General features: G+C 44.1%; 1 pseudogene; it reads right to left on the bottom strand.

Annotated features, from left to right (window-relative positions):
• Positions 1 to 600: 600 nt before the first annotated feature.
• LOC147118724 (Ig heavy chain C region, secreted form-like) lies at positions 601 to 11,896 on the bottom strand (annotated as a pseudogene).
• Between the last annotated feature and the right edge of the window lie 5,826 nt (positions 11,897 to 17,722).

Below are 17,722 nucleotides of genomic sequence, written 5' to 3'. Positions count from 1 at the left end.
TGCATATTTTAACAACCCTCTTTGTGAAGAAAAATCTTCTCATTTCCCCTCTAGTTGTTTTGCTCATTATTTTAAATCTATTCCCTCTGATTAACAACCCACTTGCCAGAGAAAATATTTGCTCGATCAAAACCCCTCAGAATTTTGAACACCTCTATTAGGTCTCCCCTTAACCTTCTCTGCTCTAAGGAGAACAAGTCCAGCTTCTCCAATCTCTCCACATAACTGAAGTCCCTCATCCCTGGTATCTTCCTGGTAAACCTCCTCTGTACCCTCTCCAAGGCCTTGACATCCTTCCTAAAGTGTGGTGCCCAGAATTGTACACAATAGAGAAAGGAGAAAAGAGGAGGTACGGTGCCACAGACATGATTTGTGAAGTTCATTTTTATTATAAATACGAGTTGAAATAACATAAAAATCCCCCAGTGGCCATGACCTATTCTTGTTGAGTGTTGTGACTTGTCGCTCTTTTAAGACTCTCCCTGTGACTCTCACTGTGGAGGCCGAATGATCGCTGCTGTTTATCGGGGTGAGAGCGCCCTCTGGTGATCATTAACTGGAACTCTCAGTGTGGGTTTTTGTACCGGATCCGCTATATCTCTACAGCAGTGTGGGGTTCATGGCACATAAATACACGGCGGTGTCGGAGACAAGAACTCCGGTGATATTTAAAGGAACCGTTTTGCTGTCTCTGTGTAAAACAGCAGAGAACCGGCCTGTGAAATCTGGAGACTGGTCTACCGTCCCCGACCTATATATCCTCAGTAAATATCTCGGACCTTCCCCGCGATTCTGGATGTAGCAGAACAGAGTTGCAGCAGCTACCGAGTAACTGCAGTTCAGTATTATGGTCTGTCCTCCCTTAACCGTTAATTCAGACGGACCCTGGGACACTGATTCTTTGCCACTCGCTCCTGAAACAAAACACAGAATGTGTCAAAAGTCTGGGTGTAAATATAATCCGTGAAACGCACAATGGCCATTTACACATGTACTCACCGGGCAGCACGACCATTATTATCAGTAAGGAACATGGGGAGCACATGGTGTCTGGTTTAGATTTAGACATAAAATAGCAGTTCGCGTTAAATATGTTGGCCCTTCTAGTCTGACATGAAAGAGTTAACTCAGATATGGGAGAGACGTCACTTATTGGGAGAATGGGGGGAGTTTCCTCGGGACAGGATTGGCTGATCTCTCGGAACTGACACCAGCTGTGCACCAATCAGTGTTAGTTGTGGAACAATTACTGATGTCGCCCTACAAAGCCTTTCCTTCCCTAGCTATGTGATTGAGTCTCTCGCTCCCTCTCTCTCTCTCTCTCTCTCTGTCGCTCTCTGCATCTCTCTATCTGTGTCTCGCTGCCTCTCACGCTATTTAGCTCGGTGTCTTTCTCTCCTTTTCTCTCCCTCTCTCTATCTCTCTCTCTCTCTGTCATTGTTTCGGTGACATTTACTGATTAACTCGGTATCTTTCTCACTCCCTCTCTCATTTTTTCTCTCTCTCAGTAAGGTGAAAAGCGAAAAATAATCTAAAGCAATTCAGTCCCCGGTATCACTTCGTTCCCACCACAACCAATGTGCTCCATTACTTGTCGGAGCCCCAAGACTACGAGGGACATGACAAGTGGACAGCCCTCGGCACCAGTGAGATAGCTTTTTATAATATGACCTGACAGATCTTCACCACCCCCAGGACACCTACTTGTAGAGACTTAGCCCATTATTCACCCCAGAGATCTGAAGGTCTGTGCCAACAGTGTGGTGGAAATGTCTTAATTTCACATTGGGTTAAAAAGGTTGAGAAATTTCTCTTATCCCAACACTGACAGCACTGACATAACTGGAGAAACCCGATCGGATCAGGCTGTATTTTCCTATTCATTTTCTGTATAACCCCTCGGGGAGTCAATCCCTGGTATTTTCCCGAGGTGCAGCACGACAACCCATCCCATCTCACCCTCCTTCCCCTATGCCGACCTGTTTTGTATGAGGGCCGATGGATCCTTATTCAATGTGGGTCTCAGGGCACAGTAATACACGGCGCTGTCTGTGACTTTCAGGTCTTTCATGGATAAGTGACAACTGCCGTGTGTCCGGTTGAGATTCCCGCTAAATTGTTCAAAGCCCGGAACTGTCTCGTTGTTCCCATAACTATCGGCTCTGAGCAGATACTGAGGGGTTTGGTGGGGATACTGGCGAGACCAGAAGAGGCCATAGTTTGTAGCTGATCCCGATACAGAGTAACTTCAGGTTATTGCTGAATCTGCACCCTCTTCTGATCTGACTCCTTGTTCTGACTGGGGCACCGAGTTTCCGTTACTCATCTCTGAAAATAAACAGCGGGCACACAGCGGGGTATACAGAGTAACAGAAAGAGGATAATCTCGCGGAGGTGGAGATGGGGATTGGAGAAGGTTATAGGATGGTTCCAATCTCACCGACCTGCGATCAGGACAACAACCAGAGTCAGGCAGAGTTTCACCTCCATGTTTCCAGCCTGATCACGGGATTGGGGGTAATGTTCTGGCATGGATAGAGGATTGGCTTACTAACAGAAGGCAGAGAGTTGGGATAAATGGTTCATTCTCAGAATGGCAATCAGTAACTAGTGGTGTTCCGCAGGGGTCAGTGCTGGGTCCCCAACTCTTTACAATCTATATTAACGATTTGGAGGAGGGGACCGAGTGTAACATATCAAAGTTTGCAGATGATACTAAGATGGGGGGGAAAGTAGTGAGTGAGGAGGACATAAAAAACCTTCAAGGGGACATAGACAGGCTAAGTAAGTGGGCAGAGATTTGGCAGATGGAATACAATACTGGAAAGTGTGAGGTTATGCACTTTGGCAGGAAAAATCGGAGAGCAAGTTATTATCTTAATGGCAAGAAACTGGAAAGTACTGAAGTACAAAGGGATCTGGGGGTCCTGGAGCACGAAACTCAAAAGGTTAGTATGCAGGTGCAGCAAGTGATTAAGAAGGCCAATGGAATGTTGGCTTTCATTGCTAGGGGGATAGAATATAAAAATAGGGAGGTATTGCTTCAGTTGTACAAGGTATTGGTGAGACCACACCTGGAATACTGCGTACAGTTTTGGTGTCCATACTTAAGAAAGGACATACTTGCTCTCGAGTCAGTACAAAGAAGGTTCACTCGGTTAATCCCGGGGATGAGGGGATGGACATATGAGGAGAGGTTGAGTAGATTGGGACTCTGCTCATTGGAGTTCAGAAGAATGAGAGGCGATCTTAATGAAACATATAAGATTGTGAAGGGGTTGGATCGGGTGGATGCAGGGAAGATGTTCCCGGTGATGGGTGAAACTAGGACTAGGGGGCATAGTCTTAGAATAAGGGGCTGCTCTTTCAAAACTGAGATGAGGAGGAACTACTTCACTCAGAGGGTGGTAGGTCCATGGAATATGCTGCCCCAAAAAGCTGTAGAAGCTACATCATTACATAAATTTAAAACAGAAATAGACAGTTTCCTAGAAGTAAATGGAATTAAGGGTTACGGGGAGCGGGCAGGAATTTGGACATGAGTCTAGGTTCGGATCGGTCATGGCCCTGTGGGTAGCGGAGCGGGCCCAGGGGCCGTGTAGCCTGATCCTGCTCCTATTTCGTGTGTCTAATTCTGTTAGATTCAGGAGATGGTTCTGTGATAGTGGATTGGCGGTTAGGATCAGATCAGCCATGATCTTATTGAATGGCGGAGCAGGCTCGAGGGGCCGATTGGCCTACTCCTGCTCCTATTTCTTATGTTCTTATGTTCTTATGATCTCCAGAAACAAGATCTAATGATCACTGCCCGTACCGGGCCTGGAATTGAAGAAACTGGCAGAGCGCAGGGATCTCATCAGATCGACTGGGCTTTCCTCTCCCCGCTGATTTACACCTCTCGAAACAATCACTTCCTGTAGATGTGGATCAGGATCTTTGTAAAGTGACCAGAGAGCAGGCACATATATATGCACACACACGCACATAGACAAATATACTCACAGACATATACACACCTGCAGAAACATAGCCATAAGTACGCCAGCATAAACCCAGGAACACACAATGGTTTCTATATTGTAGAGTTTACCGACACACAGACCGATAAGCACACACATAGACACACAGACAGATAAACATACACATAGACACACAGACAGATGAACACACATAGACACTCATAGACACACAGACAGATAAACACACACATAGACACACAGACAGAAGCACACACACATAGACACACAGAGAGATAAACACACAAATAGACACACAGACAGATAAACACACACAATGACACACAGACGGATAAAAACGCACACAGACACACAGACAGATAAACACACGCATAGACACACAGACAGATAAACACACAGAGAGACACATTGACAGAAAAACTCGCACACAGCCACACAGACCGATAAAAACACACATAGACACACAATTAAACACACGCACAGACACACAGACAGACAAACACACGCACAGACACATAGACAGATAAACACACACATAGACACAGAGACAGATAAACACACACATAGACACACAGACACATAAACACACACACAGACACACAGACAGATAAACACACATATAGACACACAGACAGATAAACACACACAAAGACACACAGGCCAGTAAACACACACATAGACACCCAGAGAGATAAACGCACACACAGATACACAGACAGACAAGCACACACATAGACACACAGGCAGATAAACACACACAAAGACACATAGAGAGATAAGCACACACATAGACACCCAGAGAGATAAACGCACACACAGATACACAGACACATAAACACACACAGACAGATAAACACAGTAATAGACACACAGACACATAAACACACACATAGACACACAGACAGATAGACACAGTCATAGACACACAGACAGATAGACACAGTCATACACACACACACACATAAACACACAGACACGCAGACAGATAAACACACCCATAGACACACTGACACATAAACACACAGACACGCAGACAGATAAACACAGTGATAGACAGAGGCAAAATAGTTCGAGAGTAACCTGACGTTAATGGATTACTCTGAGGTAGTGACATTGCAACAATATCCTGTAAGATTTCCATGTCTATAAAATGGATTCTGTTTTTATCAGCAAGAACACCCTGAAATCGATTCCTCATTAACCGTGAGCAGCGGTTTCAAAACACGGCTAAATTGGGAATCCTTTTGAAGAATAACCTTCAATCGATGGGTTTATTTCTTTCCAGGACATTGTGGGTGAGGCCGGTAAAAGCCCGGCAGAATCTGCCCCCATTCCCGGGATCGGATGATCAGATGTCCCGGAGCCTGTGTGCCGGGGCCGCAGGCAGTGATGATAAACACAGACAGCCTCAATGATCACCGGCAGCTCATTGAAACCAGGCGCTTGGTTTGACTCAGGAAATGACGGGGACTCCGTGTGCTGACAGAAACATTTCCAATTCTCCCCTTCAGCCCGAAAGCTGCCACTGAGAGGAGGCACCGGGTGAAGTGCGGGCTCCCAGTGTGGGGAGACTGCGGCCATTATGGAGTTTGGGGTTTGCGTTATTTGGGCCATTCCAACGTTGTTATTTGGCTGGTTTATTCATTTATACATCTGTGTCTGTCTGTCCATTCCACTATTTACACAACTGTCTTCCACTCATTGATGCCTCTGCCTGCGCAATTTTTTTATCAGACTGTATGTCTCTCTGTCTTTCTGTATCTCTATATCCACCTGTTTATATATTAATGTCTTGTCATTACTCTGTTGTTTTCTCTTCCTTTCTCTTTATCTCCCTGTGTATAAACCGAGGAAAAGAAAAATAATATCGTAAAGAAATAAAAACGTGTTATCAGTACGTCCTGTCCGTCCGTCCGTCCGTCTACCTGTCTGTCATCCGTATTTTTTTATTCGTTCATGGGATGTGGGCATCCCTAATTGCCCGTGAGAAGGTGGTGGTGAGCCGCCGCCTTAAACCGCTGCGTATGGTTAAGGTACTGCCGCAGAGCTGTTTGGGAGGAAGTTCCAGGATTGACCGAGCAACGATGAAGGATCGGTAATATAATTTCATGTCAGGATGGTGTGTGACTTGGAGAGGAACTTGGAGGTGGTGGTGTTCCCATGTGCCTGCTGCCCTCGTCCCTCCAGGTGGTAGAGGTCGCATGTTTGGGAGGTGCTGCCAAAGGAGCCTTGGCGAGTTGCTGCAATGCATCTTGTACATGGTGCACACTGCAGCCACGGTACGCCGGTGCTGGAGGGGGTGAATGTTTAATGTGGTGGATGGGTTGCCAATCGAGCGGGCTGCATTGTCTTGGATGGTGTCGAGCTTCTTGAGTGATGTTGGAGCTGCACTCATCCATGCAAGTGGAGAGTATTCCATCACACTCCTTACTTGTGCCTTGCAGATGGTGGAAACGCTTTGGGGAGTCAGGAGGTAAGACACTCGCCGCAGAATGCCCAGCCTCTGACCTGCTCTTGTTACCACAGTAGTTATGTGGATGCTCCAGTTAGGTTTATGGTCAATGCCGCTGTTTATGCTCCACACGTGCCTCCTCCCACCATGCTTCATCTAACCCTAATAATATACCCTTCTATTCCTTTTTCCCTCATGTACTTATCAGGCTTCCCTTTAAATGCATCATCTCTGGTCCCAGAGGGTTTAGTCAGTGGAATTCCCCATTGAATTATCAGAGCACTCCATTAAAACGCAGAATAGAACGAACTGGCCCGTGCACCATCACCGGAAATAGTCACAGAGTCTCACTTATTGCTACAATCCCACCGCTCACCTTTTTCCTTGTGGATGGAATCTCTTATAGGAGTCGGCATATCCTGATGGCTCACCACGCAGGTGAACTCATCCCCTCTCAGCCAGTCTTGTGTCGAGATGTTTAAGTTGCTGATCACGCTGTTGGGTCCCTCTCCAGGTTGGACGGCAATCTCTGATTTCAAAGTCTCCTTTTCTCGGGTCCCGAACCGTCGCCTCCAGTAAGACCTGTTCCAGTGACGGTTGGGGAAGACTGATTTCTGGATCGTTGCATTGGATCTCATCTGTGAACAGAAATGAAAGTCAAGCAGAGCTTCATCTTCAGAATCAGGACACCAGTATTCAGTCTTCACTCTCTCAGGGAGAATAAATCACCTTTGAGATATCAACCTCTCGCTGTTGCTTAAACAACATCGTTATTGGAAGGACAGCGATTCGGGGAGACTCTTTAACATTTCCTGTGTATTTGCTCCCAGAGCCACCTGGAATGGGCTGTGAAGCAAATACCCGGCGTAAAAAGTGAATGAATTCGGGCGTAATTGTGTTACTCACTGAAGCGCTCTTCCTGAAATCCTTTGCTCCTTTACGCCCGTCTGTAGATCCTTGTGCCCGAAAGCATTCCCGCTCATTATAATGGCTCCGCCCCCAGGGTCAGGAACTCTGTACGAAAAGTACACTGGTTCAAAGCGAGTGTCAAATGAAACCCAGGATTATAGATGCAACAGGAAACAAAGTTAACTTTCTGGTGTCTTGTTGCGATTTCTGGGGTGATGAAAATGTGCAGTAACCAGTTGCAGCCCCTTCAAAGGAGAAATGAAAGGTCGGGAGAATAGAGTTGTGGTGGAGAATATGTTGTAATGCGGATGTGAAGTAATTTGTTCATTTCTGTCATTAGGCCAGTAATTCCGGTCCCAACGCGTGAGTACGGACGGTGTACTCACGCGTGGGCCCGATGGAAGTGCCGGTTTTCACCATGCACAGCGCATGCGCTGAAAACCGGCATTTCCTCTCCTCTGAACCAAGGGGTTAAGAGGCGGAACGCGTGCGACGTATCAGGCAGCGCATGCGTGCTGAATTTCCTTTTTTTGTAAAGAGTTGCCCGTGAGTAAAGGCCTCCGGTTTTTACGCTTGAAAATACCAGACGTAAGTACTTAGTTTTACAGGTAAGTGGTCTAATTAATACAATTTAGAAATGTTTTTCCACAGGTTTATTATTTTTAAAGAATTTACAGTAAGGTAAGTGTATTTTTAGGCCCTATTTGTTAAAATAAATTATTTTTTTAAAATTTGATTAATTGTTTAAAATAGTTTTTTTTTACAGTTATTCATAGTTCATTTATTTAGTGGGATTTTTTTTTAACTTTTATTTGTAGTTTAAGTGCTGTTTTGGGCGCCCTGAGTTTTCATGAGTTTGACAGTTCTTACGATCAAACTCATGAATGAACTATTGCAACCTCCCATTGGTTGCCCAGTGCCCACGTGATCCCAGCCGGCTCATCAAAATAACTACGCTTTAATTCTGTTTAAAACTACTTTACATTCTTCAAAATAATTTAAAAGTATTTAAAACTTTATAAAGGTTACCTAAAGATTAATAAAAATACAAAACATTTCTTTAAAATGCTGCTCTGCATGTAGAATTGCTTTGCAGCTTGTGTTAAAAGTTGGGGGCGTGGCCTATGTTAAGGAGACCTCAAGGGGCGTGTCTAACTTAGACTCCGCGCTCGAGGCTTCGCGCTGGCTGCACTCCTGGGCGGCGTGACGTCAGACGCTGCCCGGGAGTAATCAACTGAAAACAGGAATTGCAAGCCTCCCGGGAGCCGAACGGCAGGCGCGCCGGGTAAGTGCTCATCGGGGGCTTGCACGCGCGGCAAGCCCCCGAGCCTAATTTCTGGGCCGCATGCCTGGTGAGAGAGTCAGAAGGAAATATGACCGCAGGGCAGTAATAGCAACATAGGAACAGGAGTAGGCCATTCAGCCCATCCTGCCTGTTCCGCCATTCACTGCGATCATGGCTGATCTTCACCTCAACACCATCTACCCGCCTTGTTTCTGTAGCACTTGATACTGTTGCCTAACAAACATCTGTCAATCTCAGTTTTGAAATATTCAATTGACCCCCAGCCTCAACAGCATTTGGGGGGTGAGAGTCCCAGATTTCCACTGTCCTTTGTGTGAAGAAGTGCTTCCTGACATCACACCTGAACGGCTGAGTTCTAATTTTAAGGTTATGCCCCTTGTTCTGGGCTCCCCCACCAGAGGAAATAGTTTCTCGCTATCTCCCCTATCAATTCCATTTATCAACTTAAACACCTCAACTAGATCACCTCCTAATCTTCTGTACTCAAAGGAATACAAGCCTATTCTGTGCAAACTCGCCTCATAATTTGACCATTTCAGCCCCGGTATGATTCAGATGAATTTGCGTTGCATCCCCTCTAAAGCCAATATATCCATCCTGATATTTGGTGCCCAGAATTGGACGCAGTTCTCTAAATAGGGTAGATGTCCTTTCCAGCAGTAGGTCCCTGGACAGTTACCAGTAAAGGGTTCCAGACACCTACTGCCGCTCCGAACATGATCAGCCAATCAGGATAAACCTGAGACCGAGGACACATCATGTACTCTCTGACATCAGAGCAGAGGGAAACCTTCTTTGGCGAGGTTATGGAATTCTGAACCGTGAGGAATCCTGATTCAGAAGATCGTGGGTTCAAGTCTCACTCCAGATACTTAAACACAAAATGTGAGCTGACACTCCCACTGCAGTACTGAGGGAGCGCTGCACTGTCGGAGGTGCCGTCTTTCGAAGGAGACGTTAAACCGAGGCCACGCCTGCTCTCTCAGTGGGACGGAAACGATCCCATGGCGCTATGTCGAGGAAGAGCGGGGGCGTTCTCCCAGGTGTCCTGGCCAATATTTATCCCTCAACAAATATCACCAAATAATAAGATTATCTGATCATTGTCACGTTGCTGTTTGTGGGACCTTACTGTCTGCAAATTGGCCACCGCGATTTCTACATTACAACAGTGACCACATTTCAGGAAGTACTTCCTTGGCGGGAAAGCGCTTCGGGAAAGGCGCTATGTAAAGGCATTTCTTTCTTCTATTTTAAATTGGAAGAAAACACAAACAGCATGATTGTAATTTAGAAACAGAGCATTCTCGGGGTAAACATGAGACTAAGGACTCCTCACTCTGTCTGACATCACAGCTGAGGGAAACCTTTGTCGAAGTGTTGGAATCCTGTACCGTGAGGAACCCTGAGGCAGCACTGACATCGGAAGGAAACACAAACTGTGTGATTGGAAATTAGAAATAGTTCTGTGATTTTTACTAATTCCATTAAAAGTCCTGACTGAGATCAGCACTCAGAATGATTTGGGACTTCACGAGGTTATGTTTCTTACCCTGAGATCTGGAGATGTTTCGGCTTTGGGTGACACCTTGATGAGAGACCCGGCAGGTATAGACCGAGCCTGCGAACCACTCCCCGGCGGGGAATGTCAGCCGACTCTCGCCGAGAAGTTCCCGTTCACGTCAAAGACGGGAGAGGTGACGAAGCCCGAATCCATGGGTTGTCCATTCTTCAGCCAACTCACGGTCACTGACTTTGGACGGAAATTGATGATTGAACACACGGCGGTTGCAGACCTGCTGATGATGATTTCTTCACTGGAACTCAGGGTGAGGATCACAGTTGGATGATGTACCACACGATCTGCAAGAATATACATTTTATTGGGATTATTTGTTACAATCCAGACAATTAAGAACTGTAAAGCGGTTTTTTACATAGAATCTACAACACAGAAACAGGCCACTCGGCCCAACAGGTCGGTGTTTACGCTCCACATGAGCCTCCTCTCTCCCTACTTCATCTCCCCATCAACATAACCTTCCATTTCTTTCTCCCTCCTGTACTTATCTAGATTCCCCTGAAACGCATCTCTGCTATTCGCCTCAACTATTCCATGTGGTAGCGAGTGCCACATTCTTCCCACTCTCTGGGTAAAGAAGCTTCTCCTGAATTCCCTATTGGATTTATTAGTGATTATCTTATACTTATGGCCCCTAGTATCGGGCTCCTCCTCGAGCAGAAATACTTTCTCTACATCTAACCTTTCAAACCTTTTCATAAATCTAAAGACCTCTATTCGGTCACCCCTTGAGAAAAGATCCCAAGCCCGGTCAATCATTCTTGACAGTTACAATTTTTCAGTTCTGGTATCGTCCTTGTAAATCTTTATTTGCACTTCTGCAGTGCCTCTGTATCATTCTTGTAACATGGAAACCAGAACAGTACACAGTACACTAAGTGTGATTATGGAGACCAGACCTGTACACAGTACACTAAGTGTGATATGGAGACCAGACCTGTACACAGTACTCTCAGTGTGATGTGGAGACCAGACCTGTACACAGTACTCCAAGTGTGATATGGAGATCAGACCTGTACACAGCACACTAGGTGTGATATGGAGACCAGACCTGTACTCAGCATTCTAAGTGTGATATGGAGACCAGACCTGTACTCAGTACTCTAAGTGTGATATGGAGACCAGACCTGTACTCAGTACACTAAGTGTGATATGGAGACCAGACCTGTACTCAGTACTCTAAGTCTGGTCTAACCAAAGGTTGTATAGAAGTTGAACATAACTTCTCTGCTGTTCACAGTTTCCCCCTGTATCCCACAACACTAACCTGGCATTTTGACGCTCCAGTCCGATCCACATTGTCGAACCTGGCAGTAGATTGTGCTGCTCCCCACCTCTGACTCGGTGATGGTTAACTGGCTGCTCAGGGTGTAGGTTCCCTTCTTGTTGAACACTGACGGGTAGGTCTTCAATCCAGTGGTGATCGGCTCTTTATCTTTGCTCCAGGAAAGGCTGGTGATTTCCGGGAAGTCGTCCATCGCCAAACAACCATACGTGACGGGGCCGCCGGTGTTGGGTTGTTCACAGGAGGAGAGCAGGGCGTAGAGGGTGGGAGGAGACTGTGTCGCTGGGAAAGAATGGCCCATTGAACAAGTTAGACTCTGTAATCCGTGCTTATAACATAACCAGATAACTGGAAATCTGACTACAGGATGAATGAATTCCACCATTTGCGAATCAAAACCTCGATCAGTATTTGAGTTTCTGTGAGTTGTGAGACCCGACGTGAAACTTCATGTAACTCCAGTCTTGTACATAAGAAAAATCAGGAGTCTGAAAGGGCATTCAGTCCATGAGGCCCCTTTATACAGAGTGAATGCCGGAATATTGTATCGGGACTTCTTCCAGCTCTTGATCCCCTGTTATGGAACACACCCCTCATTCCCCAAACACTTTCACATTAGATTCTTTCACATTCTGTCCACTGAGCTCCTCCCTACATCCTTTTGCTGTCAGCCTCTTATTATCAGCACAGAATCAGACTACTCCGTGATATCAAATTGTTGTCATCTCTCCATTGTAAGATGCTGCCTTAAAACCTATCTCTTTGACCAAGCTTTTGGTCAACAGTCAGAGTAACTGCCCGCCAAACTGAAGAATAAACCTGATATCTCCTTATGTGGCTCGGTGTCAGATTGTATCTGCTGACGCTCCTGTGAATCGTCTTGGGACGTTTTACTACATTAAAGGCGCTATATAAATGCAAGTTGTTCTTTTCAGAGGATTCACTTGTTTGAATAGCGATGGGGTTAGTTCTCCTAATCACACAACCCCTACAGCTAGATCTACTAGTTGTATTATCTTTAAAACAAATCCCCGCATGTTTATAGAGCATGACCCAGAATTATAAAATAATACAACTTTACACCACAGAAGGAGGCCATTCGGCCCATCACGCCTCTGAAAGATCTCTCCACCAATCCCGTGCACCTTCCAATTCCCAATCTTCCTCTCAAATGTTCAATTTTATCGAGCTATTATGGAGTCTGCATGCAGCCCTCTTTCTGATAGGGCATCCCCTGTCCAACTGCCCCCTGTGTAGATAAGTAGAATAATACCATCTCCCTTCATTCTGTTGATGCTGATTTTCAATCAGTGCAATTTACTCACCAACTCACCGATCCGGGGAAATATGTTTCCCAAATCCCTTCATAAAACCTTTCATAATTCCAAAACCCTTTATCAGACCTCATCTAAATTTTCCTTGTTCCCATGACAATAAAGGACGTTTACAATAAATGGGTGAAGCCTCCTTGAAAATGTGAACGGAATAATTCAGCACACAGATTTGAATAGGGAGCTTTTGCACAGCCTGGTTTCTGAGATTCAAGCTTTGGATGAATCGGGATTGATTCGAGTCTCTCTCTTTCCTTCTCAGAATTGGAGGAAGAGCGATGCAGTGTGACTTGTGCTCTATCCCATTCTACTGAATTGACGTCTCCTGACTTTCCACCTCCCACTCACTCAATTAAATAATCTGAATTAAATACACTTCCCAAAGCCGGTTATATGGAACGATGCTCTTTAAATGCTCCATTTCATTTTCCAAATTACTTTCCAACCTCCCACCAGTGAGAACAGGCGCTGCTTTCTGGGTCGTTACAGTCACTTCTTGTTGCTGTTTGTACCGAACATAATCTAAACATCGGGACAGGTTTCTTCACTAAATATCTAATATTGGCAATCCTTAAACATTATAAATCGATTGGTTATCAGCGGGTTCTATGCAAGGAAGGACAAATGTAAGTAATGTGCTGACTGCTGATTTGGGAAACTCTGGCTTCTGGTTTGTGCGGATAACTCAAACACCTGCGATAACAGAGAGGGTTGATGATGGTGCTGCAATAGACGTTGTACATAGAGACTTTCAAATGGCATTTGATAAAGTATCTCATAAAAGACTTATTCGGAATATAGAAGCACATGGGATTAAAGGGATGGAGGTAACTAGGATATCTAACTGGCTGAGGGAGAGGAGGCAGGGAACGGATGTTTTTCTGCCTGGAGAAAAGTATACAGTGTGCTGTCCTTGGGTCGGTATTAGAACAATTGCTTTTCCTTTTTTACATATAAATTACCTGGACCTGTGTATAGGGAGTATAGTTTCCAATTCGCAGATGATGCAAAACTTGGCAACGTGATAACTCGTAAGGAGGATAGCAGCGAACTTCAGGAGAACATAGACAGACTGGTGAAATGGGCAGACATGTGGCTGATGCAATTTAATGCAGATAAGTGTTAAGTGATTCACTTTTGGAGGAATAACAGGGAGAGACAGTATAATCGAGAGGGTGGTGCAAGAGCAGAGGGAACTTGGGGTGCATAGTCACAAATCTTTGAAGGTGGAAGGGCAAGATGATCAGGCGGTTACGGAAGTGTGTTGGGATACTTGCCATTGTAAAGGGGGCTTTGAATACAAAAAACAAGGAAATCATGGTAAAACTTTACAAATCACTGGTTAGGCATCAGATGGAGTAGTGTAAACAATTCTGACCACCACAATTTAGGGAAAATGACAAGGCCTTGAAGAGGGTACAGAGGAGGTTGACCAGGATGAGATCAGGGATGCGAGTCTTCCGTTATGCGGACAGATTGGAAAACCTAGGATTGTTCCTGAGAACAGAGAAAGTTAAGGGGAGACCTAATAGAGATGTTCAAAATTGTGAGAGGTTTTGTCAGAGCATGTGGCGAGTATGTCGGTAACCAAAGGTCACAGATTTAAAATAATTGCCAAAAGAACGAGAGGGGAAATGAGGATAATTGTTTTTCAAACGGAGGGCTGTTAAGTTCTGGAATGCACAAGGCAGCTGGACATGTAGTTGAAGAGGACACGGTGGAGGGTTACGAGGAAAAAGCTGGGACGTGATTTTCCAGCTCTTTCAGAGCCAGCACAGGCAAGACGGGCCGAATGGCCCTTTCAATGCACTGAGATTCTGTGATTCTACACGGCTCAGCGGAATCAGTTCTTCCTGATTTAATGGAAGGAAACGCTTCATAATGTTGAACACCTCTATCAGATCTATTTTATAGTGGGTTACAATGCAAGAGGATATTTCAAATAAAGGAACTGAGGAATTTGACACAAATGATTCAATCGGATAGCGTCACAGAGTCTTAAAGCTTATTGTGAGTGACGACCCATCGCAGGCTGACTGCTTCTCTTTAAATGTTTCACAGAGGTGCGGCTCAGTGACTGTGAGCCTTGCGCTGTGACCCAGTCCAATAGCTGCACCTCACCCGAGTTTGTCCCTGTCTGTTACCTTTTTAAAAACAATTGAACGAAATAATGTTTTCAAATATAAGGTTCACATGATGGTTACTTGGAGCGGCTCTCTTGACATTCTCCATTTAAATTGTCAAAATATCTTCCAGCCTCCCATCAGATCAAAAGAGGCGCTGCTTTCTGGAGCATTACCGCCACTTCCTGAAACTGTTTGTTCTGAAAGTGAGCTCAGGATCAGGCCAATCTCATTCAATCATTATCTGATACTCAAAATGTTTAAAATGTTTCAATGCATTAAAAATTGGGCAGTGTTTTTTGTAATACAGTTAAAATCAATGAAGTGTGGTTGTTTCATCGGAGCAATGGAAAGTTTTATTTTTTATATATCCGGCTTGAGAACTCACACCTTATTAGTTGGATGCAGATTAAGAAACCTTGAACAACACAGGACAAAGCACTCACAGGTCTGTTACAGTACAGATAATATAGAGTAAAGCTCCCTCTGCACTGCCCTGCCATGCTGTAAGGTCAGGTATAGCAAGGGATTGATTGCGAGCAAAGACGAATCTACACGGCACTGGCAAACGTTCCCACTAAAGTACTGCACTGTTTAAATAGAGTGTAAATTCTCCCTGCCCACTACCCCCTAAAACACTACCAGGGCAGGTACAGCACGGGTTAGATACAGAGTAAAGCTCCCTCTGCACTGCCCCTAAAACACTCCCAGGGCAGGTACAGCACGGGTTAGATACAGAGTAAAGCTTCCTCTACACTGTCCCATCAAACACTTCCAGGGAAGGTACGGCACGTGTTAGAAACTGACTAAAGCTCCTTCTACAGACTGCCAGAAGTGTTTCTGAAATGCTCCTTCTGAATGTCACAAACTGGGTTACTGAGTCCATTCCTGAAACGCCTCCTCAAAAGTAACGTCAAACTATCGCATTTGTCACAGATACAAGTTTCTGAAATAAATGAGTCGAATTGCACTCCATGAAACACAGGAGAACAACCCAGCAGGTTTACAACCAATCAGCACGACTCCTGATTCTCACACAGTGAGCAGGCGCACAGATACAGAACATACACAAACGGTGCAACAAACGTGCTCACAACAGATAGATCTGTTCAAACTATCACCTCAAGTCTGCACGTTTTTTGAAATTAAACTGATATTAACTTGAAAACCTCTCGTCGACTTCCAACCATTCTCCCTCTCTGTTTACAATCTTACAAACCGAGTAAGATTTACTTTCCCTGAAAACCAGTTTACTGAAATAATTCACATTCCAGGGTAATTTGCTGCATATAACAGGGACACCGTGCCAAAGTAAGAATTTAACAAACCAGGAGACATTTACATTGAAGACCGATTACCCACTGGGCTAATGTAATTTCGTTATTAAATATAACCTGGAAAATCATTGAGGCAAAACACGAAGATTCATTAAAATCTGCGGCGACACCTTCTCGAGCTGAGCACAGCTGAGTAAGACAGGTATTGTTCCAAAATTAATTTTAGACACAATTAACAATTCTCTCCACTCCTTGAGATTTTGCAGTAACTGTAATCATGTCCAGTATACAACGCAATTGTGGGAGGTCATTTATGTTTAATAAATTCGCACTGATATTAAACTCTAAGTTAATGTTGAAGTTAGCTGATGTTATACGGATTATTATAAAATTAGGTCAAATTAATTTTAATCCTGTTTCTGCCTGGTAACCTGTGAACTATTAGGGCTTCAATTAAATTAACATGGCATTTATGAATTTTAAAATATTAAGAATCATATTAATAGATAAAGACATTCAGACTAATATATCATTTTTACTTAATTCAAATCACATTTGAATAATTTAAAATGGTTACGAACTTCTAATACATTCCCGCTCTCTATCTACACACTTGTAAACTTTGCATGATTCTGAAAACAAACTCTATCTTTTCTCGAGTGGATTTCACATGATGGATTCAGGAGTGGACTATTTTAAATAGTTCAAAGTCTGGCCGTGGTCACATCTCACTAACTACCGATGGAATGTAACACCGTGTGTTTACTAAAGCAGGGCTCTCGAGTTTAAACATTGTCCTACATCTAAACTATAAAAAACTATTTTCATGAATTAAAAGACAACCGGCCAGTTTGCAGTCCGTAACATAGCCTCCGTTGTTTAATAACGCGGACAACCTTTTTATATTTTACTCCCGTAATTCACACAATGCCCGTAAATTAATTATTAAATATATTCTGCTATTTATTGAAAATCAGTTCCAGAATGATCAATGTAAATCTGACGGAGAATAAAACATTCAGACCATCTGCGACACTGAAATTTAATGAGCAAATGGAGGCGAGGTTTTGTTGATCAATTTAACATTAATGAGAATTAAACATAACTCTCAGATGTAATTCTATGATTCTAACCCGTATACAGCACAGCTACAGGAGACAGGATGGTGTTGTTAAATTCAAAACTAATATTATTCTTTTGTAATTAAATTAATCTGCTTGAATGTCATTGTGTATCTCCGGCCTTACGCAGCCTACACCTTCCTTGATTTTAAATGGAATTATGTGAACAATTCTTTGACTGCCAGAGACTTCTCAGCCTATGATCTTACAAACTGTTTAAGATTAATTTAGTGATAATTGTCTCGCTATCAAACAACAAATAATATTGAAGGAATTACATGGTTTGCGCTGCACAGTAAGAATTTAATAACCCAGCAGATTTATTACATTTATGACCTGCTATTTACAACTCGCATTTA

This window comes from Somniosus microcephalus, chromosome 4 (assembly GCF_052327205.1).
Source record: "Somniosus microcephalus isolate GS21.2 chromosome 4, FLI_Smic_1.0, whole genome shotgun sequence".
In the NCBI taxonomy this organism is placed as follows: Eukaryota; Metazoa; Chordata; class Chondrichthyes; order Squaliformes; family Somniosidae; genus Somniosus; species Somniosus microcephalus.
The sequence above is the reverse complement of the archived record's forward strand: the minus strand, read 5'-3'. Positions and strand labels throughout refer to the sequence as shown.